Consider the following 27373-nt stretch of genomic DNA (forward strand, 5'->3'; position numbering starts at 1 on the left):
GTATTTAAAAGAAAAAGGAGGGAGGGAAAGAAGAAGAGGAAGGAAAAAGAAAAGAGGAAAAAACGGGAAAAGGGATGGAAAGGGGAGGGGGAGGAAAAAGAAAAGAGAAAAAAAAGGAAAGAGGGAAGGGGAGGGAGGGGAGGGATGGGGAGGGGAGGGAAGGGGAGGGGAGGGTAAAGGAGGGGAGGGGAGGGGAGGGGAGGGAAGGGAAGGGAAGGGAAGGGAAGGGAAGGGAAGGGAAGGGAAGGGAAGGGAAGGGAAGGGAAGGGAAGGGAAGGGAAGGGACATGACAGGTGTTCTGTGAATCTCCTCTACCAAGAGGGTGACCGGAAGATGAATGTCTTTTCAGCCTCTGGTGCAGCATGGTGCTTACTTTGCTGGGAAAGTCACTTCCCTCTCCCCTGGTACCTAAAAGGTAAGCACAGAATCACTCTCGTAGCCTGGGGCTGAAGGGAAATGGGAGATGGAAGGAGGTTGCAGGGCGGCTGGCTAGGAGTATATGCAAACTAAATCAAATGTATTGTTCAAAATTTACAGTGGGTCATCTCTTCTTTTTTCTTATTTCTTTTCAATATCGAATGAAGGGCTGACCAGCAAGGTCAAACTCCCCTTATTAATGAGGCACTGCCGGAGCTCTGTCTCATTAGGGCACTCAGAACTGTGCATTTACTGCAATTTGCAGCACTTAATAGAGAAAGGTCAGAGCGGGTCGCGTTCAATTTCCACTTGGCAGAGGGAGGACAAATGGAAGCAATTCATTTGCACAAATTTGAATAATTCTTCTCAGTCTCCTTTTCTTTATCTACGTATGGATAATTCCTGCATCTTACCTCACTCACAATCATTTCAGGACTGCCAACTGCTGGATTTCTATGAAGGCTGTAATGGAGCTGACAGGTTCCATGAATCCAGGTGTCAAAATACAGCCTGGGGCTCCCTCCCCCGGCCCGATTCTCACAACAGGGAATAGAAGGTGCCTCTAGTGAGCTCTTAAACTTATCATAAATGTATCAAGATTGCTGTGGGCCATGAAACAGCTGTAGACAATTAATCTTTCCACAATTCTTCGGCATAAGAATTGCTTTCCCCTGCGAAGTAACATCTGCCGTGCCGAGGCGATTACTCACGGCCGATGGGCGCCACCATCGTTTTATGCGCAGAACCATCAGTGGCAATGAAGCAAAATTTATAGTTTTCCCTGGTTCAGTAAAAATAACATTTCAGCTGCATTAAAACATCATCCATCAGCGTTGTCCCAAAGCCCAGAGCCCCATCTCATCCAAAGAAATTAAAAAATATTCATTCTAATGCTAACTTCTACCGCTTGCCATGATAGTACTGCCTGTTTTAGGGGTGGGGAAGAAAAGGGGTGCTATCCTAAGGAAAGACAGAAGAAAAAGCTATGTAGCCCAGCAAAAAGAAATGGGGATTAAATGTGCTACTATATAGTAAGGATATCTCCCTTGCTGGACTCTGGTGGTTTATTTATTCATAACCCCTGAATGCTTAATCAAAACCCTTTCAATCCGCTTGACCAAGTAAACAAAGAAAGTTCTCCTGCTCACGCAGTGTAATTCCTTGGCTTCAAAGGAAAGGTATGAAGTGTATACCAGGGCAACAGCTGCCTTTTCCAATGCAATGGGCATTTTGTTTCTTTGAAATCGTTAGCAAAATGAATAAATAAATCAGCCTTTGCTCTTGACCCTCGCTCAGCTGTTCATCAAGCTGAAGGTTCTCTGTGAGTTTTACCTTTAGAAAATGACGGGATTTAGAACGGTTGCCTCAGTATCTGACTATGCTAAAACTAAAATCTGATAAAGGGAATTCTGGGGGTTATCTGGTCTATCCAAGCCTTTATACACAACCCAGGACTCCAAATATACAATTAAAAATACAACATAAATAGTATAGTACATCCACACTCATACCTACCGTGTTCCACCGCCAACATTTACTTGAATACTATGTTCCAAGCACCACACTACATGCTTAGAATGTAAGGACAGGTAAAGAGAGACCTTGCTTCCCGGAAGCTCATGGTCTAGAGGGAAATCAGATAAAGGAATAATTAAAAGCAAAAGTGAAAAGCTAAGGTTGTATTAAAAAAAAATGCAATTGCTCAGCTGAGAAGAATAAAAGAAAGAAAAATTCAGTTCAATGCAGTTGAGAAAAACAGAGGACACCTGAAATGCCTCCATTGAGGTATTAATAATGATTTCATCATCCCGAAAACCTTACTATTCAAGGTCACAAACAAATTGACTCAGGAAGTCACCAAAAAAAAAAAAAAAAAAAGCTAGAAGATAATGCAGCAGGAGGTAAACTTGAGCTCCTAGCTAGAGGCCTGAGATTTCAGAGGCATTGCCTCCCTCCCAGTGAGGCTTTTAATGAGACGCCATGCTCTAGGAAAGAACCCTCAGAATCGATGTTTGTCCTTGGCAATGTTTTCCTCCAAAAGTGAAAGCTAATCATTTTTTTTAACTCATTGGAGATTCTCCTAATTTCACAGTCAATGAAACACAGATTTCACGGCAAGCCAAAAGTGAAATTTCACAAAGGTCAAAGGGAAAGTTCAAGTTGCTGTGTCAGTGAGTCTCCAACCCCACGATGAGATGTGCTGATCTGTCACAACAGAATAACCTCTGCATGGAAGCACCGCCTCCCCGGCCAGGCACGCGCAGAGCACAGCTCCTCTGCGCATGTGCACATCCACAGGCACATCGCCGTCAAGTTCTCTAGTATTTGGAAGCTGATCGCTTATCATTTGGGTTTTCCATTTAAAAAAAATTAATATTTGTCAACATTGTGTGGAGGCTTGATGAACTTTGAAAACCTGTAAATCCCTTCAATGAACTTAGGTCCGGTGGCATTTAAATATGTTTATACATAAAAAGGATTTTGAGGGCTGGGGATATAGCCTAGCGGCAAGAGTGCCTGCCTCGGATACACGAGGCCCTAGGTTCGATTCCCCAGCACCACATATACAGAAAATGGCCAGAAGCGGCGCTGTGGCTCAAGTGGAAGAGTGCTAGCCTTGAGCGGGGAGAAGCCAGGGACAGTGCTCAGGCCCTGAGTCCAAGGCCCAGGACTGGCCAAAAAAAAAGGATTTTGAATAAAATTATACTCCAATAATATGAAGCTACATGTTATTTTACATACAACTTTTAAAAATATATTTTAAAAATAAACAGCTAGTGTTGTAAATAGATATGTAAATCTATCTTTGTGTAAGATACATAATGATAGATTTGTGAATATTTATGTATTATTTAGATATAGAGAAATCTGAGTGATTATGTTAAATTCTTGCCATGTGTTCTTTCCATAACACATGTCTCTTCGGCTCTAGTTGAATGTATATAAACAGAAGCTTTATGAAAGAGAATAATTCAATGTGTAATGCATGATTACCAACCAAAGGCTGGGAACACAATAAAAAGAAATTCCAGAACTGCACACCAGTGGCTCATGCTAATAATCCTAGCTACTCACGAGGTTGAAATCTAAGAATTGCTATTTGAAGCCCACCCAGGAAGACAAATCCCAAAGATACGTGTCTCCAGTTAGCCAACAAAAAGTGAGGTGTGACTCAAGTGGTAGAGCACCAGCCATGAGTAAGTAAACTAAGCGAAAGTACCAATAATTATCAAATAATAATAATTATAAAAATAATAATTCCAATGAAAAATAAGTCTTCTATATATGTATATACCAATAAACATGTTTGAAACTTCATGTGCAACAAATGAAACTAACAAAAATAATAGATGTAGGACACATAAACTAAAAGGTATTTTTTTCTAAGTGAACAAAAATACATGAGTATCCTAGAGGTCATTTGTTGGTAGAGACAGCGTCTTGCTGTATACCCAAGACAGCCTTAAACTTGCAGTCTTCCTGTCTCAGCCTCCCTTGTCCTGGTGTTGTACATACCAAGAATTATTGCTTTGAAAAACAAAATCTAAACTGGATTGAAGACTGGGAAGAATTTTATAGAAAATATATGCCTCTGTAAGCTGCGATTATTGTCATATAGCCCAGCAAAACATCATGGGCACCTTACTACATGGTATGAGTAATGTCACTGACAATGGTGTGAGGTGGGAACTACTTAGTCCTGCTGTTTTCAGCCTTTTCTGTTCTCTGAATAATCTTTGCTTTGAAGAGCAAAAACCAATGTGATATAAGAGAAAGGTAAAGGATAATAAGGCCATGGCCAACAGTTTTAAGAGAATCCAAGTTCCAGGACCCAATATAACTACCTAACAGGATTCTGAACAGACCACAGCCCTCGCCCCACCAGGGCTGTCAACATTTTTAGAAGTAAGGGGAAAGGAAAGTTTTCAAACTAGATAGGAACCAACACCTGTTCTTTCAAAAAGTGTAAAGTGAATCCAGGAAACATTTTATATTGAACCCTAGAATAACTTTAGATGGTTTGTGAATATTAAAAAAAAGAAAATAGATTTGACTTGGATAAATTGGACTAGCCTCATTTCCTCTTAAGTTAATAGACAAGACAAGCAGGATAGACCAGAATTTACTCATCTTTATTTCATCAGAGTAGTCAATAAAAATACTTCTAATGTTTGCATTCAATGTGAAGATATATGTGCTGAAGGGAATATAGTATGTAGAATTCATAAATGGTTGAGCCATGTTAAATAAGTTGCAGAAGGAACCTGAGGAATCTTACACTGGTGTGCAGGGACAACCATGTGTGTACTCAGGACTACCTTCATGAAGAAAGATTTGCCTTATACACTTTTATAAGAATGGAGAGCTAAACCAGATATCACAAGACAAAATATAACAAAATAAATGTAAAGCCTAAAAACTGCATTCAATACACACAGCTCAGAAGCTGACCTAAACCCAAACCTAATAAAAGAAGTCCCACTAAAACCCAGTAGCCTAATATCATTTAATGTTCCACAAACAAGGCTATAAGCTTCCCTCTAGCCAATATAATAATGCATTGCTATAAACAAAAGCCACATGACAAAAGACTGACATCTAGGAAATATGATAGGATAACTCAGAAAGTAAAAGAATCAGATTTCAAAACTATTTGTAAAATCTAATCAAAGTAGTAATTCAAAATAAAGTTACAAAACGTTCCTGATTTTCTAATATGGCCTAGTGGCAAGAGCACTTGCCTCCTATACATGAAGCCCTGGTTTCAATTCCCCAGCACCACATATATACAAACTGGCCAGAAGTGGCGCTATAGTTCAAGTGACAGAGTGCTAGCCTTGAGCAAAAAGAAGCCAGGGACAGTGCTCAGGCCCCGAGTCCAAAGCCCAGGACTTGCAAAAAAAAAAAAAAAATCCAAAATTATAATTTGGGGTAGGCTGAGCAGAAAGATCACAAATTCTAGACAAGCCGGGCTGCATCATGAGACCGCGTCTTAAAAAATACAGAAATAGACGTCAGGGGAGATCAAAGGCAGATGAGGAGAGGAAGGGTGGGAGACTATAGTCATCATAGTGTGTGTGTGTGTGTGTGTGTGTGTGTGTGTGTGTGTAACTAGGAAACTGAGATGAGGGTTGGGGGAGAAATAATGAAAGAGGTGACACTGAGCAAGACAAATAAAATTAAATTTAAAAAAAAAAGAAAAGAAGCATGGATATGTCCATGTGAAGAACACTGAAATTAGGTCCCTTTCTCCCTACACTAACATCAATTCAAAATGGATAAGGGACCTGAAACCTTGCAACCACTACAGGAAAGAGTAGAAAAAAAACATTAGAACTCTGTGCCCTATACATCTGACAAAGATCTAATAGCCACAATACAAGGAGAGCATAAAAACTAAATCTGCAAAAACTCCATAATGCAATTAATAAGTGGGTAAAAGAATTGAACAAACACTTCTTCAAAGAAATACAAATGGCCTGCAAATGTATGAAGAAATGCTCACCATCCCTGGCCCTAGAGGAAATACAAATCAAAATGAGACTTTACCTACTCCAGTCAACATAGTATCAACAAGAATGCAAACAATAACAAATGTTAATGAGGGCACAGGGAAATGTAATATAATATACTATTAATAGAAATGTAATTTCATACAACCACTATGGCAGTCAGTATATAGGCTCCTTAAAGAACTGAAAGTAGAACTACCGTATGATCCCACAAGGAATGTAAGTTAGGATATAATAAAGGCATGCACACGCACATGTGTGCTGTAGCATTATTCACAATAGCCAACCTATGAGCAATTCAGATGCCCTACAGCTGATGGGTGGAGGAAGAAAATATGGTACATACAGACAACTGAATTTTATTCAGCCATAGAGAAAAATAAAATGATGTCGTTTCCAGGGAAATGGTTGGGCCTGAAAGACATTATATTAAGTGAAGGAAACCAGACTTAGAAGCACAAAGATTACATTTTCCCTCATAGGTGGTTGTTAGGCCTAAAATGTAAACATACACAAAAGCACATACAGGACCGTGTGTGTGTGTGTGTGTGTGTGTGTGTGTGTGTGTGTGTGAGTGAGATCAATCTAACTATGGATTATACATGTGTGAGACACCACAATAAAACCTCTCTAAACAATTAAAATGTTCCTTAACAACAAAGAATATTAGGAAATTGAACTATATTTTGTCTTGGGTATAGGCATTAGTGGAGTGGAGCAGAAAATGGGGAGCGTGGTGAGACTGATGTGGAAAGAGAAAGGAGGAAAAGGAGAAGGGTAGAGGATAGTATCTAGCTACGAGTTTGTGAAAATGCATGCATATGTGCTCTGCTCTGAAAATCATCCATGTAAATAGTACTGTCATTACCAGCAATGTTACTTTCCAATTGAATCGGTTTCTGGTAGGCTCTTTCACTTGCTCACTGTCTCTTTTCTACTCTTTCTGTTTCTTAAATTCATCTCCCGTCTATGTACAAGCCATCATTAACTTCCTCTACTTTCTTTTTTACTATAGCCTATCTTAAAAGCCAAGTCTTCTCTATTTACCTCCTCAATATCTACCATGTCTTTAACTACCTCCTACTTGACTTTCAGCCTCAACTTCAATGCCACATTAGAATCATTATCCTCATCTCCACGATGAATATGTCCAGCACTTTATCTATTTGATCCTATGATACTCTGTCCCCGCTCAGTCCTAGAATGGCACAATAGGAAATAGTTTAATTTCTGCACCCCTACTCCATTCTTTGTTTTTGGTGTTTGAGCTCAAACCCAGGGCCTTGCACAGGCTAAGCACATATGATACCACTAACTACACTCTTACTTTCAATACTTATTTTTGAAAAGATATTTTCTTTTAGTATCTTATTGAATATTTGAACACTTTCTCAGTGTTTGACATATTGTAGGAGCTCGATTTCAGCTTCATGCATACATGGAAGAAATAAGCCATTCACCAAAATACAGTTTTCAAGATAGGTGAGTTGGTGCAGGTTTATAATCCCACTTCTGAGGCGGTTGAGGCAAGAGGATTATGAGTTCAAAGCTAGTCTGAGCTAAACAGCAACAGTCTGTCTTCAAAGAGAAATGCTTATACATCTTTTTAAGCAAGAGAGCTGTTACAAAAGGGTATCTGGGAAGAAAAAAAGAAATCACAGTTTAGAGAGAAAGAGAACCAAATGAGAGCTAACAAAACACAAGAATCTCAAGGACCTTACATTCACTTCTCTCCTCATTTTATACACATGGAATTGGGGGTAAAGTAATTTGCTCCAAATTATACTACTGAGGTGAAAAGCTAGAACATAACTTTGTCCTATCGTTCCCTGGTACAATTTCACCTTGCAGTGAATGTCTGCAGGAGAAGGGATAGAAGCAAGTTGAAGGTCTTTGAGCTTAGCAAAGGTGTTGGTACTTGGTTACTTATCCTCCAATGGAGTTTCAAGGCAATTCATGAGAGCTAAAGGGACAACACTCTGATTCATTGTTCCCTGGGCCCATGCCATTTACCTGACATCTGAGCAGTGGCCTCTCCTTTTGAGTCTGTGCTGTCATTCTCCTAGAAGTCCTTGAATTTTCACAATCGTCTTTGGGAAATGAAGGGTTAGGGGTTGCTTTGCCATAGATGAGGCAGAGTGCCTAATTTCCTTCTCTCCTCCCACACACACCCATTTCAAACTCATCCATCAGATCACAGCAAAGTACAATACATGAAACAACGAGAATAAAAGCCTTTATATTAAATTCCTTGTGCTGAACTTTGTAGATAAAGCAGAACAATCTGATCTTAGCAAGTTAAATGGTTTGCAAATCACAATGTGCTGCACCCTTCAGATGTGTCCTTATGTAAAATAAATCACCTAGTATTATCATAACAGTATTTGGGGAAATTGCAAGTGGAGTAGAGAGAGAGGGATTTGGTTGAGGAAAATCTGCATATATATTTACATCTGTATGAATTTTTATCTTGGGCCTCCAGCCATTTGGGAGGAGGCAAGTAATTTTTCTTTTACCTTAACTCACAGTAGCTTGATAAGAATATTGGGTCTAAGAAGAGGGAGACCAGAATGTAAAGGGAGAGAAGGTAAGAAAAGAATTAAGGATGACACCATGGAGTCACTGAGTATACAGACCCAGGGCCAAGAACAGGGAGGAGAGGATTTTCCTTTCGGAAAGATCTAGAAGTAGATCAGGATATAGGATATTCTGATTGATAATCTGTTGATTGTAGGTCACCCACACGTGTGCATGTGCACACACACACACACACACATACACACCATAATTGGCCCATGCTGTCTGCAGATTCTAATGTGAATTTAGAGGACAACTTAAGGGGCTTGAGCATCTGTAGATCTTGGTATCCGGGAAGCAGTGCACAATGAAAACTGAGAAACAACCTGTGTATTTGCACACACATATACATATGTGCATTTGTGTATACACATAGTATGTATACAGGCTGTATTTGCTAATCCAACGATGTTAGCAGCTGGTTGTTTACTTTTACATTATACCTAAATACTACCAGATATTTTCCAGTCATTAGTATGTTTGAAAACAACTTGCCAAGATAAGAATGTAAATTTGCATTTAAGAGACAGTCATAATATAAATTACACAATCACTGGCTCTACAGTCTAAATTAGCATACAAATGTTTATGTATGTGTGGGATTCAGAGGAGGCAAAGTTGTTGATCCAGTCTGCTGAAGGCCAACTGTAGGCCCAGCTGCTGCCCCATACCAAGAAAGTGAGCCAACAGATCAGCCATCTGTACAAGACCTGCCAGCAGACCAGCACTACTGCGCATGACCTTCAACATGAAAAGGCTGCTGCTGCCCTTCAGCCTGCCAATTCTCCTTCCTATCATCCTACTGGGCAACCAAATCCTGAGCCCCAGGAGATGGGAATGCTATGGAACCAAGCTACAACTTAGCTAACTGGGGCAGCGCAAACCAATTCTATAAATTCACAATGCAATTTTTTCCTATCTGGTTTTCTTTTCTTTTCATGGAATGGATTTGCTAATAAGGGACCACATCAAGGAGCCACTATTGAGAGAATGGTAAGATCACTCTCAATACTGGGGACAAACCCTATGTGAAGACAAAGCTATTAGTTGGGGTTTCTAACTCCGAAATTAGACAGAAAAAAAGTGTTTGAGGTCTATAATTCCATCGTGTTTTACCCCAAATTTCTGTTTCTCTCATCAAAATATTAGCTATGTAGTATTTTCACAACCCTCCACCAAGAACAAATTCTTCATTTTCCTAGCAGCAAAAAGAGAGAGAGAGAAAGTAATTAGATCTGGAGCAAGGGCGAAAGAAGCCAGTATAAATTTATCTCCACCAAATATATATATTACATATATTCATACATACACCAAATAAATATATTACATATAGTTTTTATATGTAGTTATTTATGGTAACTTAACTTCATTAATAGAATGATGTTATTTCATTTTCAATGTTAAGGTCCTTTAAATACAGAAGACTCAACAATGGATGGCAGCTCATTTTTGCTTCTCAAGCACATTAAACCCTAGCTCTATTTGATTTTTCAAAATTGTGAAGCACAAATTATCCAGAGCATAACACTCTGAGTCTCTTTTCTGGCCCATAAAGTCAACAGTTATGGTGCTAAAGTTTAATCAATCCCATAAAATGTTACTTGGAAAGTGACCTAGTGTTAGGCCTGAAGTACATCTCCTACATTAAAAAGCACTTTCAATGCAGCCAGAATAGTGTTATTGAAAGAGATAACTAATAGATACCTGGGCTCAGATGGGGAAAGGGGAGGGGGAAGAGAAGTCAAACGGGAAGAGAAGGCCACGAAAATCCCATTTTCAAACCTTTCCCTAAGGAGATGTGGTTGCATAGATGAATGCACAGGTTTAATAATAAAGGTCGTTTATATGATTTCAAGCAGAGGGCTTCCATGTATTTTATAGTGGGGCAAGACACAGTGTTTCTTTCTGGTACACACTAGAGATTCCAACACACAGAGCCGGAGGGTGACCTGATCACAGGTCACTAACACAAGAGAATGCCTTGGAAATTTCAGCACTGAGCACACCAACAGTTTTGTTTTCATGAGTAAAGCTTTTAATAATCATTACACATGCTGAGAATATAACCACTTTACCTCTAAAATCTGTCTCTCTCTCTTTCTCTCTTTCTCTTTCTTTCTCTCTCTCTCTCTCTCACACACACACACACACACACACACACACACACACACAATCTGTGACTAAATAAACCATTTGTATATAAGAACATTTATTGGAGCCAGGAAATGGCTCACCCTGTAATCCTAGCAGGTAGTTGAGATCTGAAAGTATGACTCAAAGTAAGCCCCAGCAAACAAACACATGCGAGTCTGATCTCTAATTAACCAGCAAAAAGTTGTAAGTGGAAGTATGGCTCAAATAGTAGAATGCTTTAAGAATACCTTGAGCAAAAACACCAAGCAAAAATGTAAGGCTCTGACACCCCGAGTTCAAGCCCCAACCCTGGCACGTGTACATACCCATATGCAAATGCGTACACATACACAGAACAAACAATTGTTAAAATTTGAAAACACAAGCTCTTAAACTGAGCATGGTAGCATAAACCTGTAATCCCAGCACTCCAAGGCTGAAGCAAGAGGATGCAGTTCAAGGCTAGCCTGGGCCACATACTGAGATTCTGTGCCAAGAGATTAATAATGAGGATCTATAACGAGCTCAAAAAAGTTAATGTAGGGCTGGGGATATGGCCTAGTGGCAAGAGTGCTTGCCTCGTATACATGAGGCCCTGGGTTCCATTCCCCAGCACCATATATACAGAAAACGGCCAGAAGTGGCACTGTGGCTCAAGTGGCAGAGTGCTAGCCTTGAGCAAAAAGAAGCCAGGGACAGTGCTCAGGCCCTGAGTCCAAGCCCAGGACTGGCCAAAAAAAAAAAAAAAATGTTAATGTAAAAATGAAATTAAAATGTCCATGCAAGATAGCAGTGAGGTCATACTTTTGCAGTGCATAGATGCTGTTTGGGATTGCATCAGTTAGCACAACTCTACTCGGACAAGATATGATTGACTTCTTTCATCATCTAGCATTTCTACTCACCCTCCTGCACTTTCTGTTCCCTGAAGGTTATTGTGGAAGAAGGACGTTTCTTGATTATTTATTGTCATAGGCTGCCTCTGGGTGTCCCCAGGCCTCAGGGGGTCTAAGCTGGTTCACTCTGAGACACCCTTTCCCCTTGTATCTGTGTGGTTCTCAACTGTAGCCACGTTACTGTTGTTGGTGAGTTCATCTCCCTGCGCATGGCTGCTTCCTTCCTTCCTAGCACTAGAAATCTAGTCTACAGTGGTCTGAGAATCCTTCTGAACGTTGCTCTGAAAGGTCTGAGAAATCTCTCTCCCTGATATGGAAGCATATATGTGCATATGTGTGTAAGTGTGTGCATGTGTGTATGTGTATGCACACATGTACTTCATAGGAAGCACATTTACATCTTCTCTATTCACCAACTTCAGGACTGAGGTCAGCCAAAGCCTTTCCAATGGCTCTCCTGGCTAGCTAACCCCCACCCTGTTCATTCCTCGGAAGTCAGACACCAAAATTCACCATGCCCCCCAACTGCAGGACACATGAATCATTCATTCCACATGGCTCCACTAGGCATAAGATGAGGGGCAACCCTCCCTCTGGATGAAAGAAAGGGAACCCGCAGAACAGTTCTCCCCACATCTCCTTTACAAATCTACTTTCAGTCTCCATTCTTGAATTTTCCATATCCTCAAGGTGTAAAGGGGTCCAGGCCCATCTACCTGATTCCCAGCCTGGTTCTGTAAGTCCTGTAGGACATTTCGTCTCACCAGTCTCTTTAATATCTAATATCTATCCATTTAGAGCCTCAGCTGAAATACCCACTTTAACATCACCTTATACATATACATGGACGTGCATGTGCATACATGAATGTGTGTATATGTCATGCATATAAATAAGATTATTTGTTAAATTTATATCCCAATTTTACAAAATGTTTAGGAAATGGGCATTCTGGTTAATCTGAAAATTCTCTTGGAATATGTTATGCTTATTTCAATTACTTGACTCAAATACGATGACTTCTTAATAGGCATTTGATTCTTCCTTTCTAGTTTAATTCAGACTGGGAAACTCCAACGAATTCAGAACAGAAATTAATATCAACTAAATACAGTGGTGTCATATTTTGATGTGCTATATGCTTCCTCTCTTTAGCCTCTTCCTCCTTTTGCTAAGAAAACAAGAGTTGCTTAACTTTTATGAAACTTACTATTCTATAATCATCATGGAAGATATTGTGGCAGTTTCTTCTTAATAAGTGAATCAATTCTGAGGCCTTTCACTATCCACATTGTGCTCACTCCCTGCTTTTCATGCGAAGGACTGGCGACTTCCTTTCTGCAACCCCAAGAGCAGAAGGTTAGGGAGCAGTTCACATAATGTGCTGCTCAAGAATGCTTTAAAGCATCCGAGAGGAAACATTCTCCAGTGCAGACTGTGTTTTGATGTGTTCAATAACCATATGTTCATTTCTATGCTGATAATGTTCAGCATAATAGATACCTGCAGTGATTCAAAGGGAAGGCAATTATTGACTCCAGGGGGTTTTACTGATTAGACTCTGAATGGCTCAAACATGACCAGAACGCCAATTGGACATTATTAAAAGTTTTCTTTGATTCTTGGGTATCTGTTCTTTGGTAGATAAGGGCTTCTAAAAAGCAAATACCATCTCCCAAGTTCAATGGAATATGAAGATTACTTATGATTCAAAACTACAGGTCATTCTACGTTTTGGGGGAAAACATCTCACTAAACTTGCTCCCCACTGAATATTGGTCACACTTGAAATCATAGCAATTCAAAATAAATCCTGTAAGAATGAACAGGATACTAAATATGAGCCCAGGGAATGGATAAATGAAAAAAGTATACAAATCAGACTTTTATAATGCAGACGGATAAGGAGAATTTGAAATGTAAAATATGAAAAATCATTCCTCTTCCCCAGAGATAAAAATCAGCCAAAAGCCAAAGTCTTATCAATTGTTACAGACAATCCTATCTTAGGGCCAGACACTGGGGCACAGGCCTATAATCCCAGCTACTCTGCTCAAGAGGCAGAGAAAAGAGGATAAATGTTTGAGGTCAGTCTGGGCAAAGGTTATTTAACATTCTATCACACAAAAAGCTGGGGAGGGTAGTTCCAGCCAATGGTCCCATGTACTCTGAAGACAGAGGTAGAAAAACAAGAGTTTGAGGCTAACCCAAGGAAAGTAAGACCCTATCTGAAAAACAAACTGAAACTGCAAAAGGACTGAAAGCCTGGCTCACATGGTAGAGTGCTTACCTAGCAAGTGCAAGACCCTGAATTCCAATACCAGTAATACAAGAAGGAAGGTAGCAAGGGAGGGGAAGGGGGAGGGAGGGAAGAGGAAGGAAGGAAGGAAGGAAAAAAGATGAAAGACATTTTTAAAAATCCTATCTTGTTCTCACAAATACCCGTATAGTAAGGGGGTTGGGGATCATTGATCACAATTTGACCTACTGAGACTTAAAGCTACCTTCTTCCCTATGTCATAAAACTACTAGGTCTCGTTTATTCAAAATATATTTATGTGACAAGCATCCAGGATTAAAGTAATGTGGTATAATAAAGAATGACTACTTAATTGTTATGCATTGAATGACTAGTGAAGGACTTTCTACAGCAGTGACACTTATATTAAGATCTAAAATAGAAAGTCAGTCAATCAAACTAGTAGAAAGAAAGCATCAGCACTGGCCTTGATAAGATGAAGCAGAATTGTGTGAGCTCCAAAAGAGAGTTATTAGACTGGAGTTATTCAGTAAGAAGCTTTGTGATAACCAAAGTCCAAGATGGTACCTGTCTCTGGTTCTTTTACCCTTGTGTGGTTCTCTTCCACATTGTACCAGACAGTTTTCCAATAATATCAGTAGAATATAGCAGAAATGATGGCACATCACTCCTGAGATTCATGATCCTGTCAGTCCCTTGAGTGAAGCCAGAAGCATGTCTTTTCAGACCTGGTCTCATCCAATGTCCTAGTCAACCCTTTGGCTATAATCTCGTATGAAAACCTGAACTACAGCCTTCCAGCTAAGCAGCCCTTGGATTCTTGCCCCCTCCCCAAAAAAGAACATTAGATAATAAAGGTCTGTTCTTTCAAATTGCTAATTTATGGTAATTTCTTTTGTAATAAGAATAATGAAAGTTCTAAATCAATGATCTTTTGCTAGCGTGTGTTATTAAAGACTCTTCTTGATCCAGATGCCAGTAGCTCTGGAAATATGTCATGGACCCAACCATCAAACTACTATAATACTAGATTTTTCACTATACTGATTTTTTTTTAATCAAGCTATCCCTAACATTTGCAGGGCCTGGAATAAGTGTATACATGAAATCTCATATATTTCTGGGTTTCTTTTCTGAATACTTAAAATCAAGCTGGCCAACTACTAAATAATGTGTACTCTGTCCTTGACAAGAATACACTAACAAATTCTTAGAAAACATGGACCCCAAATTTTAAAATCTCAGACTTTAAAGAAATGAGCAGGAACTAGTAAGCCCCCAGCCCCAACCCCTAGAATGTAATGAAACATTCAGGGAATGAAGCTGGGTATCAGTGGCAGAGGAGTCCTGCTTGTCAGTCTTGTCATAACCAAACAACAGCATAGACACTACTGCTTTTTTTTCCCATCTATAAAAAATAAACTCGCTTTTCAATGTTTCCAGATAAACTTGTATGCAAGACAAATCAAAAACAGCAGCAGAAGGGAATCAACCAAAGAAAAGAAGGAAAAAAAAAGAACTACAAACAATGTAATGAAATATTTCTTACTTCCATTTCTTGGAGTTCATTTTGATAATCATTTTATATGATCATATGCACATGGCTATTGAGCCCTTGTGATTCTCTTCTAGGAATATCCTCCTTTGTTCTCATGCTGTGTATGTAGAGCTGCACATAAGCTCTTTTCCAAATCAACCTGAGTAAATCTAGCATACTAATTTAAAAGAGTTTCCAAGAAATCAGCAAAGAAGGACTCAGGGCCTGAGCACTGTCCCTGGCTTCTTTTTGCTCAAGGCTAGCACTCTGCCACTTGAGCCACAGCGCCACTTCTGGCCATTTTTTGTATATGTGGTGCTGGGGAATTGAACTCAGGGCTTCATGTATCGGAGGCAAGCACTCTTGCCACTAGGCCATACCCCCAACCCCAAGAAAGACATTTCTTGAGAGGAAATGTTCTTGAGTCATCTTTGTGATTTGAGTGTTAAAGGATATAATACTCTAAAGGATATAATTCTTAAAGCAGTTCACAGAAAACCCCCATTCATTATGAAATTACGAGAGAAGTGTGTATATTTCCAGAAAATTGAATTTCTGGACTTAGTCTATTCTCTTTAGCAATTTAACCATGCTTTCCAAATAATTCACTGACAATCATCAGAATTCTAAATTATCAGGACACTCCTCAATACTAAGCTTTCATGATAAGCAATAAAAAAATATAATCAGGAATATAAGTATAGCAAATTGATCATAAAAACAATTTCCTTATTGATCTTATGTTTTAAAAATTGTGATTACTAAGTATTATTTTTCATTCAATGACAATAAACATTCTAAATGTCTGACTTACTAACAAAATTAATAAAGTCAAAAGCAAAGATTTAATGCCATAGTTGTTCTGGACAATCTTATCAGGGTTAATATATAATACAGGTTACAACTTTTGGCAGTAATGACAATAAGTGATACCTATTTTTATATTTTCAACCCGTTGAATTTCAGAAATCCTCTCTAAAAGGCATAGATATAAGATCACTGTAAGTTACATTTTTCTCTCCCAAAATTGTGTCTATCTGCGATTTAAATTTCATATTAAAAGCCATATTTAAAATTACCCTTTGAAAATATTCAGAATAGAGATCATAATGCTATTTCTGAACCATCAATTATTTGCATTGTTAGATGGATAGAGATATACATAGTTAGCAAGCTCTTTGATAGACAAGGAATATAAAGGGATAAGGCTTTCTCTGTGAACTCAGATGATATTGGAAGTGATAGGCATCTACTTACCCATTCAATCAGCAAGAAAATAATGAGCTCCCCTTATGAATCAGGTTTTGTTAAGTACTGGAATATTAAGGACAAGTTTTGCTTTCAAAGTAAATGATCTTCTCAATCTTATGCATTCAAGTTTACTCACTAACTAGTAGAGTAAGGGAGACTTATAAGTAAAGAAGGAAGTAAATACCAAAACAGGCATTGAAATGAAGACGAATAGAGGCAAATAATATTAATAATCAGCAACACTTGTAGCCTGAGGTCATACTTTATAAATAAGTAGAAGAAACAGAACCTAGGAAAAATTTGAAGATATTAAATACTTTGGGACTTGGAATAGGAAAATGGAAATCAGAAGATGATAACTGTGAGGCATGCTTGAGATACTGAAAGCAGGATAGAAGTAATATGATAAGCCTAAAGATTAGATATCAGAAAATAAACAGCAGGCAAATTCACCAAGTAAGGCATAAATTTAAGTTCCGTATAAGGTAGTTTATCAACATTCTGATATATTTATCCCAGTAGACAATGGACAATCCATTTTAGTTTTTCTACAATTGTAGTTATTGCTAGAACACTCCTGGGGAGGTACAGAGAGGTGTTTTTAGAGTGGAAATACTTTCAGAGCTGACTTTACTTATGAAAAATAAAACCCTTAGTATGTTCATTGAATGTTTATTCACTACATATGTATATAATGTGTCTATATATAATATACACATATTTTCAAGTAAAGAAGGAAAATAATTGTAAAAATAAGGCTTTTTAAGCCAAATTTCTCTTCCTTTGGCAGTATTGTCCTGTGAATAATCCTATCAATATGTAGTGATAGCATAACTCCTTAACAATAAAACCTGTATTCTTGAATAAATAAATTAATTAGGGCAATAAGTAAATAAATTACAGCAATAAAACCCTGAGCTTAAGGATTAGCTGAGGAAAAGAAAGAACTTTCTTTCTTTTTTTCTTTTTTTTGAGATGCCAGGTATTTATTGTTTTGGTATTACACCACATCAGGATGAGAGAACTCCTTTAGGAGTGAGAAGCCTTAATGAGGTTCCAAATTGTCCTGGTTTATCACAAGCCTGAATCCTACGAGATCTGAATTGAGCACATTTTGTACTTTTGTTATTTTAAAAATAAAGTCATGGGTAACAAGTATGACAAGGAATGTACTCACTACCTTATGTATGTAACTGTAACCACTCTGTACCTTGACAATAAAATTAAATTTTTTAAAAGCCCATTATTTAAAACAACAATGACCACTACAGAATAGCTTGTAGTTTTCTTAATATTTTGACTCATAAATAGCATATCACATTATAAGAAGGAACTTTCTCTGCAGAAGAAAAAAAGCAAACTGGGAACTGAAGGGTAAAGAACAAAGGCAGAAATATCTAGCTGGGCCCACATGTGGAAGATGATTAATCAGGAAGCTTAGAGACTTTGAAGAACAGAGTATGTACATTTAACAGTATGCTGTTTAGGACTCTAAACTATAAAATCCCCTTCAATCAGTCTAAAACCTTTACTCCATCTTACTATAAACGAAAACTCCCCATGAGAGTTCTTTGTAAAGAAATCTAGAAAAGGAGGCCAAGTTCCATTTCTGTAATTGGTTTTTAAAAGTATAAAGATGTTCATGAAATTGAAAGTCTAAACAGGAGCGGAAATGAACGTGGAAATGGAGGCCTATGGAAATCTATTTAAAATGTCTCTGTGTTGAAGTTCACACAGGATGTTGGGAAATGCATACTTTGTTTCATCTCTTACACACATACCTTCAACTGGTATCTCTACCACATCTCCTCTTCCTTCAGTTCTTCTCATTCTGTGGATTCTACTCTCTTCTCCTCTCCCTCCCCTTTCTTCTTCTGCCTGCTTTTCTTTCTCCTTCCTCTTCTTTTTTCATATCTCTTCCCCCACCAAAAATACAAGAAAGAATATCTGAAATACAGGCTTAACTGAAGATGACAAAAACCATCCTAATGTTCAAAATTATCAAGCTGAGGGCTGGGGATATAGCCTAGTGGCAAGAGTGCCTGCCTCGGATACACGAGGCCCTAGGTTCGATTCCCCAGCACCACATATACAGAAAACGGCCAGAAGCGGCGCTGTGGCTCAAGTGGCAGAGTGCTAGCCTTAAGCGGGAAGAAGCCAGGGACAGTGCTCAGGCCCTGAGTCCAAGGCCCAGGACTGGCCAAAAAAAAAAAAAAGAAAAGAAAATTATCAAGATGAACTACTCTCATGAAACAAATCAATGACTAGAATTATCTCCAGGCTATAATGTTTCTCCTTGAGTCAGCTTTGACTTCAATTCCTAATGCTATGCTTAGCACACAGCAGGTACCCAAGAAACTACTTTTGAACTAAGTAAATCTAATGGACCAAGAGCTTGTTCTTATTAATGTCTTTTCCTTAATATACAATATTAAACCTTAGAGTGTTCAGTAGATAGTTCATATTTATGCAAGCAGGCACAACTAAAGGATTTCCAAACTTGTTAGAGCATAAAAATACCATTTTAGAAATTGCTTGTTCCTGGAATAATATTTTTCAAAGAATTATCATTGAAAGCTTGGGGGGAAGCTTTGATTTTATATCTGAAGAAATGTACTCATTTAGGATTCAATGCTTCTGATTACTCACACATGCCTAAGGAAAAAAATAATCCCTGAAATGGTGGAGAATGCTCTTCTTTCGCCTAAATTAACATAATTAATGTAAATTGCATAGATAAGAAGATGGAAAAAGAAAAGGGATTGAGTGACTCATTGAATAACTGACACAGCAACGAAGTACATCACTCAAGAAAATTTGAGAAAAGAAAAACAGAAAAAAAGTGACTTCAGCCTCTAATAGAATAAATAAATTGACAGACAAAGCTGTGTCTTACTCCAAAATATTTTCACACACCTGAAACACACTTTTTAGCAGAGACTAGGGAAAAGAATAAGCAAACTAGTAAGAAGTTTATTTCAAAAAACAATCTTCTTAAGTAGAAGGAAGGAAGAGCTCTATAAAGTTTGACAGTTTGTTCTACTGAACTCCAGTTGAAAACAGATGTCTGTCTGGGAGTACAGAGACAGAATTGATATCATACCTAGCAAAGAGGAATTAAAAGAGATGGATGAAAGGGGAAGGGTGGAAAAACAGGAAGATGAAGCCCAGCACTGGTGGCTCACACCTGTAATCCTAGCTACTCAGGAGGCTGAGATCTGAGGAGATCCTGGTTCAAAGCCAACCTAGGCAGGAAAGTCCATGAGACTCTTATCTCCAAGTAACCACCAGAAAACTGGAAGTGTCACTGTGGCTCAAAGTGGTAGACTGCTAGCCTTGAGCCAAAGAGCTCAGGTACAATGGCCAGGCCCTGAGTTCAAGCCCCACAATGGACAAAGAAAAGAAAACAGGAAGATGATAAACCCATATGCTCTCCCAAAGACTCCATCCTGTAGAACTCCTAAATATTGACAAAAATCATGATGAAACTCATTAGGTTTCTGTTGATTTATATCCTGTGGAGGGGTGAGGGAGGTTGCTGGAATAAAGTAAACTGTATTTATCTTATATAAGTGGGTTTATATGAGGATTTTTTATTGTGGGGGATTGGTTTTGTTTGGTATGATGGTCCTAAGGCTTGAACTCCGAGCCTGGACGCTATCTTTGCCTTTCTCTCTCCTGGCTGGTGCTCTACCACTTGAGCCACAGCTCTACTTTCTGTTTATTGCTGGTTAATTGGAGATAAGAGTCTCATGGATTTTTCTGACCAGGCTGGTTTCAAAACACAGTCCTCAGATCTCAGCTTCCTGAGTAGCTAGGCTTACAGGGCATGAGCCACCTGACCCTGGTAAAAATGCTACTTAAAAGCCATGAGCTGGGCTGGGAATATGGCCTAGTGGCAAGAGTGCTTGCCTCCTACACATGAAGCTCTCGGTTCGATTCCCCAGCACCACATATATGGAAAACGGCCAGAAGGGGCGCGGTGGTTCAGGTAGCAGAGTGCTAGCCTTGAGCGGGAAGAAGCCAGGGATGGTGCTCAGGCCCTGAGTCTAAGGCCCAGGACTGGCCAAAAAAAAAAAAAAAAAAAAAAGCCATGAGCTATGGACTAAAACAAGAGAGTTTCAGAATGCACCTATCTATCGGTGAGGGTGGGGTCGTAAGGCCACCCACCTTTGCTGTGTTGGGGTTTACCTGTGTTTTGTTTTTTTTTTTAATTTCCAGTAATGGTTGCTTTATGAAATTAGGTGCGCAAATGTTTGGTGTGATTTACAATTGTCATATCTTCTTGTTTGATTGCTCTCTTTTTTAATAGAAGGTGACTTTCTTTGCATCTTCTGTCTAATTTGCCTTGAAGTCTGCTTTCTGTGATATGTCTATAGCTACTTCTGCTCTCTTTGAAGCTCCATTTGCTTGGGAAATGTCCCTATGTTTTCATTCTATGCCTTCACCAATGAGACATGTCTCTTATAGTGGTCAGGTCTTGTTTTTATTGAATCCACAATTCTGTGTCTTTTGATCAGAAGATTAGGATCCTTAACCTTTGGAGTTATTATTGAAAGATATGTAGTAATACTTGCTATTTTTTAAAATGCGGAGTCTTCAATTCTTCCGTACTCTTCGTTTGCCTATCTATTCTTCTAGGGAGATTTAATGTTTCTTGGAATTTTCATGATTCTGTTTATCTTCCATTTCTGTGGGTAGGATTCCCCTCATAACACTACTCTAGTGATTGTGAATTGCTTTTGGTTTGTGTTTGTCATGGAAATTTTTCTTACAGCTAGCTTTGCCAGTTATAGTCATCTAAACTGGAAATTATTTTCTTTCGGGGCTTGAAGTACATCATTCCATGATCTCTATGCTTTGAAAGTATTTCTTTAAAAATCTGGTGTTGTCACTAAAGCCACCAGCACAACAATGTTCATCACAGCACAATTTGTCATAGCTAAATATGGAACCAACCCAGATGCCCCTCAGTAGACGAATGGATCAGGAAAATGTGGTACATATACACAATGGAATTTTATGCCTCTATCAGAAAGAATGACATTGCCCCATTCATAAGGAAATGGAAGAACTTGGAAAAAAAATATACTAAGTAAAGTGAGCCAGACCCAAAGAAACATGGACTCTATGGTTTCCCTCATAGGGAATAATTAGCACAGGTTTAGGCTAGCCACAGCAGAGGATCACAAGAGCCCAATAGCTATGCCCTTATGAACATATAAGATGATGCTAAGTGAAATGAACTCCATGTTATAGAAACGAGCGTTATATCACTGTTGTAATTACTTTCAACATGCCATGTGAAACTGTAGCTTCTTTTCTTGATGATTCTCTTGTATCCCCTTCCTGTGGTTGTCCCCGTGTTATCACTGTATCTCATCTGAGTACACTGGATACTGTATATACTGGTATTAGAACTGGAGAAATGAAAGGGAATATCAAAATCAAGAGTCAAAGGATAAAAAGACAAGTGACTCCAAAAGCAATACTTGCAAAACCATTTGGTGTAAACCAAATGAGAAACCTTTAACTAAGCTTTTCATTTGATTTATTGAGCTTCTCATTTCCAGAATTGAGATTTGATGGGTTTTGTTTCAAGATTTCTATATCCTCTCAATCCTCTTTTATGTCCTTCGTTCAGGTCTTTACATTTTCTTTGAATTTATTCAGACATTTATTCATGTTTTATTTCTCTGATCATTGTACAATCATGTTTTGAAACTTCACTGAGATTTCATCCACTTCATTGTCATTAATGTTTGCCACAGTGGAAGATGAGTCTTATTTGAGAACTGATAACATGAAAAATGACCCAATGAAAGCTAGAATCAAAATTGTAGCAGAAGCCTGGTGCACATGGTTCACGCCTGAGATCCTAGCTACTCAGAAGGCTGAGATCAGAGGATCTCAGTTTGAGGCCAGTACAGGCAAGAAAACCCATGAGAGTCTTCTCTTCAGTTAGCCAGCAAAAAACACTAAGTGGAGCTGTAGCTCAAGGGGTAGAGTGCTAAGCCTTGAGGAAAAAAATCTCAGAGACAGTGCTCAGGCCCTGAGTTCAAGACCCAGTACTGGCACACACAAAATAAATAAGTAAGAAGAATATGAGAGACAGAGAATGAGAGAGAGAGAGAGAGAGAGAGAGAGAGAAAGAGACAGAGAGGAAAAACCACAATGCTAACTTAGAATCATGGGGACTTTCTGGGAAGTATAGCCAATACCAGATTGCCTGAAGAGAGAAGGGAAGTGATTTGAGGGCCCAAAAGAAAACAGGAGACCCAAGGCAATCAGCAGGGTGTCCCTGGTTAATTAGCAAACTCAAATGGCAAACACTGAGTACATTTATATCATAGGGAAAAAAAGAAACCATTGCCCAGCCCTAAGTAACACTACTTGGCCCACTCTTGCATCCTTTCTCCCTGTTCTCCACTACAATTCCAAATTAATGGCCCTCATAAAATTCAAACCTTGCTGCTAAAGTATCCTAGGCATTTCAAAGCTTTTTATACCCCAAGCCTGTCAATTTAAAAATTCCAGATTGAAATGGGTATGTTGTCCCCAATTAGCTACAGACTAGTCCCTGACCTAGTTTTCCTCTCACAATCATGTTTGATTATTCCAAACAGAAAAGTCTACTTCTTCCCTTTGGCAAGCAGATGAGGCAGGAGAGATAGAAGTTCTATTAAGGAAAAGCAAGTGCACTATGGTGTGTACTTGAAAGCCTTTCTGCGATAAAAGGGCGGAACTTGGCCCAGGAAAGTCACCATGTCAAGCTTAAATGCTTTCTCTACCCGTGTGCTTTAGGAGGGAAACATCTCACCTGGAAAGCTGCTCTGGCAATTATATCACTGCCAGGGAGTTTTATGAGACAATAGCAGAGGGGAAATGCAATGAAGCAATGTCAGACCACAAATGGACAAAAAGTAAAAAGTTGGGTTTTGTTAGAGATGGAGACAAAGTTGTTGCTGAAGAGGGTGTCCGTTTAATTGCCTGACCTTTCTATTCTTCCTATTGCATTTATAATGAGAGAGCAATGTCCCCGCCAGTGTGCTCCAGGTGCCTGCAGCTTAGCAGAAACACAAGGATCCCAGGGACGACATCGGGCTGGAGGCAGAGCTGCTCTCCACGGGAGGAATGGGCATAGTCGGGAACGGGTGTCAACGTGAATAACCCCTCAAATGATGTATGTCAGCCTTCCACCGAGCCTGAAATGGCAGGTGGCAAAGCTCTGACCCCAAAAGAAAACAATTTGCGCTGTTGGCACTGGTGGCAGAATTCATGGAAGAATGGTTACTTTTTCTTCATGCTTGGCGGGCCCCATGGAGGTCACTGCAACTAGTCACATGGGAAAGAAAAGTTGGGGTTTGCAGAGCAGCTGATCACAAAGCCATGGGGAACCCCAGCAGGCTGTGAATTCTAATTCTGGCTTTACTGCTAATTTCCCCTGGGACTTTGAGAGGATAGGCTTAATATCCTACATCTTCAATTTCCTTCTCTTTAATCTGATGGATAAATTATTAGGAAGCAGATATTTCATTCACATTCTGAGCAGTCTATTATATGGGGTCTGTCCCAAAAGCAGTAAATGAAAATGTTTTTAGCTACAATTAGATTAGAAAAACTAAGATATTTACATTGCTTTACTTAAATCTAACTTTACAATAGTGGTGCTTTTCCAAAATAATCATCAAACATCAAATAGAGTGAAATGTGAAGTTTCTTTGAAGAAAGAACAAGTGCTGTCAAAAGGTATGGTTCTATTATTATTATTACTAAGTAGCAGTAGTAGTAGCAGCAGAAGCAGCAGTAGTATTAGCAGTAGTAGTAAGTTTCTTTTAAGCCTCTTTGCAGTATAAGGATTGAAACCAGGGTCTCATACTTGTCTACGTGAGCCACATTCCCAGCCCTTTTCTTTTGATTGTCTTTTTTGAGGTAGGGTCTCATTTACTTTCTCCAGGGTAACCTCAAGCACTAGACCCTCCTTCTACCTCCTGAGCAGCTGAGATTACAGACATGTGCATCGTATGTGGCCAAGTTAAAAAAATAATTTTAATGTGTTAAATCCTACCTTACTTCTACCCTCCAGCTTTGACTTGCATTTATTCCAAATTTATCAAGTACCTTGTTCATGCCTGCCATTGACTAAGAATGCAAATGCAGGGCTGGGATGTAGCTTAGTGACAAAGAACTTGCCTAGCCAGGGAAACGTCCTGGGTTCAATCCTTAGAACAAAAATAAAAGAATGCAAATATGAATGGTAACCACACAATAAAGTTTGTATGAGTCCCACTTACAGATGTACCTAGAATTGTCAAATTCATAGCAACAGAATAGAATAGGGGACGCTGAGGGGAGGAGAGTGAGAATGTTGCAAGTGATCTTTTTATTTAAAACAATTTTAACTGGAAGCCAGACACAAGTGGCTCATGACTATAATACTAGCCACTCAGGTAGCTGAAATCGGAGGATCAAAGCTTGAAGCCAGCCCAGGCACACAAATCTGAGATGCATCCTCAAATAACCAGCAAATTGCTGGAAGTGGAAGTGGGGTTTAAGTCATAGAACACCAGCCTTGAGTGGACAAAGCTAAGCAGGAGCACGAGGCCCTAAAGTCAAGCTCTAGTACTGACCCTTCCAAAAAAAGGGAGGGGGATAGTGATGAGTTATATAACATTGTTAATGTGTTTATTGGATTGTACACTTAAAATGGTTAAAATGGTGAACTATGTCTTCCATACTCAGGGTCTGGGCACTGTCCCTGAGCTCTTTTGCTCCAGACTAGTGCTCTAGCACTTTGAACCACAGCTCTTCTTCTGGTTTTCTGGTGGTTAACTGGAGATAAGAGTCTAAAGGACTTTCCTCCTAAGCCTGGCTTTGAACCATGATCCTCAGATCTCAGCTTCCTGAGTAGCTAGCATTACAGGCATGAGCTACCAGCAGCTGGCTGTGTTCCACATATTTTATCATAATAAAAAAATAAATGAGTTGAAACAACAACCCAAAGAGTGAACTAAACCTCTTCTGTCTTCTTCCAACCAGAGAGAGGATCCTTATCTTCCAGCAAGAAGCCCCTGTGGCCGCTTTCTCCTTCCAGAGCTTCCCCGAGGTTCTTTTATCATCTTGCATTCTGACACGAAGAACCTACTCAATTCCGGGTTATTTCCAGAATATTGAGTATTACCAAACCTTCATTAGCTAGGATGCTCACTGAAGCTCTCTCCTCACAGCTGAGTAAATACACTTATAACAGGAAGCCTGACAGATGAATTGTCTTGGTTCTGAAATGTATTTGCATGTCAGAACTCAGACAAGTGTGACACTCTTGATCTAAACTCCTCCTTTGGATGTTTAACATGGCTGAAGCTTTCTATCTTCCCTCGCCTTCAGGAACTTCTTTCCTAAAGATAACGTGTCCCCAGGCAGGCCAACTGTCACCTCCAACTTTCACCTCAGAGCCAGGACAGTGCTTGGGTCTGGAGATAAGATGTCCTGACTTGAATAATCAAGAGATATTCTTAATTCAGCTTTCTTAGTTCTGTTTCTGATTTAGTCCTCAGATCACAGCCTACTGCTTTATTTCTTGATATGTAAAAGGACAGATGGCAACACCCCCTAAAAATCTCAGTGTAATTTAGTGTGTGAATTCTTAAAGAAAACTCACTGTAGAAAATGTTTAAACAAAGCAAAATTGTTTTGGTACTTCAAGAGTTAAGTTACTGGGTTGAGAATGTGGCTTAGGGGTACAGGGCTTGCCTAGCACTCATGAAACCCTGGATTCGATTCCTCAATACCACATAAACAGAAAAAGCCAGAAGTGGCGCTGTGACTCAAGTGGTAGAGTGCTAGCCTTGAGAAAAAGAAGTTCAGGGACAGAGCCAAGGCCCAAGTTCAAACCCCGGGACTGGGGCAGGGGGGATTAAATTACTTTGATTAGGATCCAAAACTAGCCAATTCACACATTCCTTTAAGTTATTAGTTGAGTTGTTAGATTTAGGGCTCAAGTGGCCTAGTACTGGCTGGCATGTTTGCTATTCACTGTGCTGCTTTATAAACAATAATTTACAGTCAGGCACTGGTGGTTTACATCTGTAACCCTAGGTAGACAGGAGGCTAAGATAGGAAGAGTCAAAGCTCAAAGCCAGCCTTGGCCAAAAAGTCTATGAGATTTCATCTCCAAAATGACCAGTAAAAAAGTCAAGCTGGAGGCATGGCTCAAGTAGTAGCATACCAGCTGCACAAGCAATTCAAGCATTTATGAAGCCATCCATCAAACCCTGGTAGCAGAAAAAGAAAAACAAATATCACTTTGAGGCTGAAATCAAGACGATTGTGGTTGGAGGCCAGCTGGGGGAAAAAAATGCTAGCAAGACCCTGTCTCAGCCAATAATCTGGGCAAGGTGGTGTGTGCCTGTAATCCCAAAGACATAGTGGCACAGACAGGAGCATCATAGTCCAGGCAAAAATAGAAAACCCTATCTGAAAAATAACTGAAGCAAAAAGGCCTGAGGATATGATTCAAAATGGGGAAGACATGGCTCTAGCAAGCTAGTGAGAGGCCCAGAGCTCAATCCCAGTAGCTCCGTCCTGTCAGCCTAAGAAGCCACTTAAATTTCATCTTCACTTAACTAGCAAGTTCTTTAGTTTGCCATGGGTTATATGTGTGTCTCACCCAAACTGGTGTTTTCAATCTCATCTCTAGTGACAGTGTGAAGTGGGTAATTATGAAGTAAGGGCTTGTCTTATACTTGTAGAATGTCCAACAACACCCCAAATCTCCACCCCCAAGATA

This window comes from Perognathus longimembris, chromosome 16 (assembly GCF_023159225.1).
Source record: "Perognathus longimembris pacificus isolate PPM17 chromosome 16, ASM2315922v1, whole genome shotgun sequence".
Taxonomy (NCBI): Eukaryota; Metazoa; Chordata; class Mammalia; order Rodentia; family Heteromyidae; genus Perognathus; species Perognathus longimembris.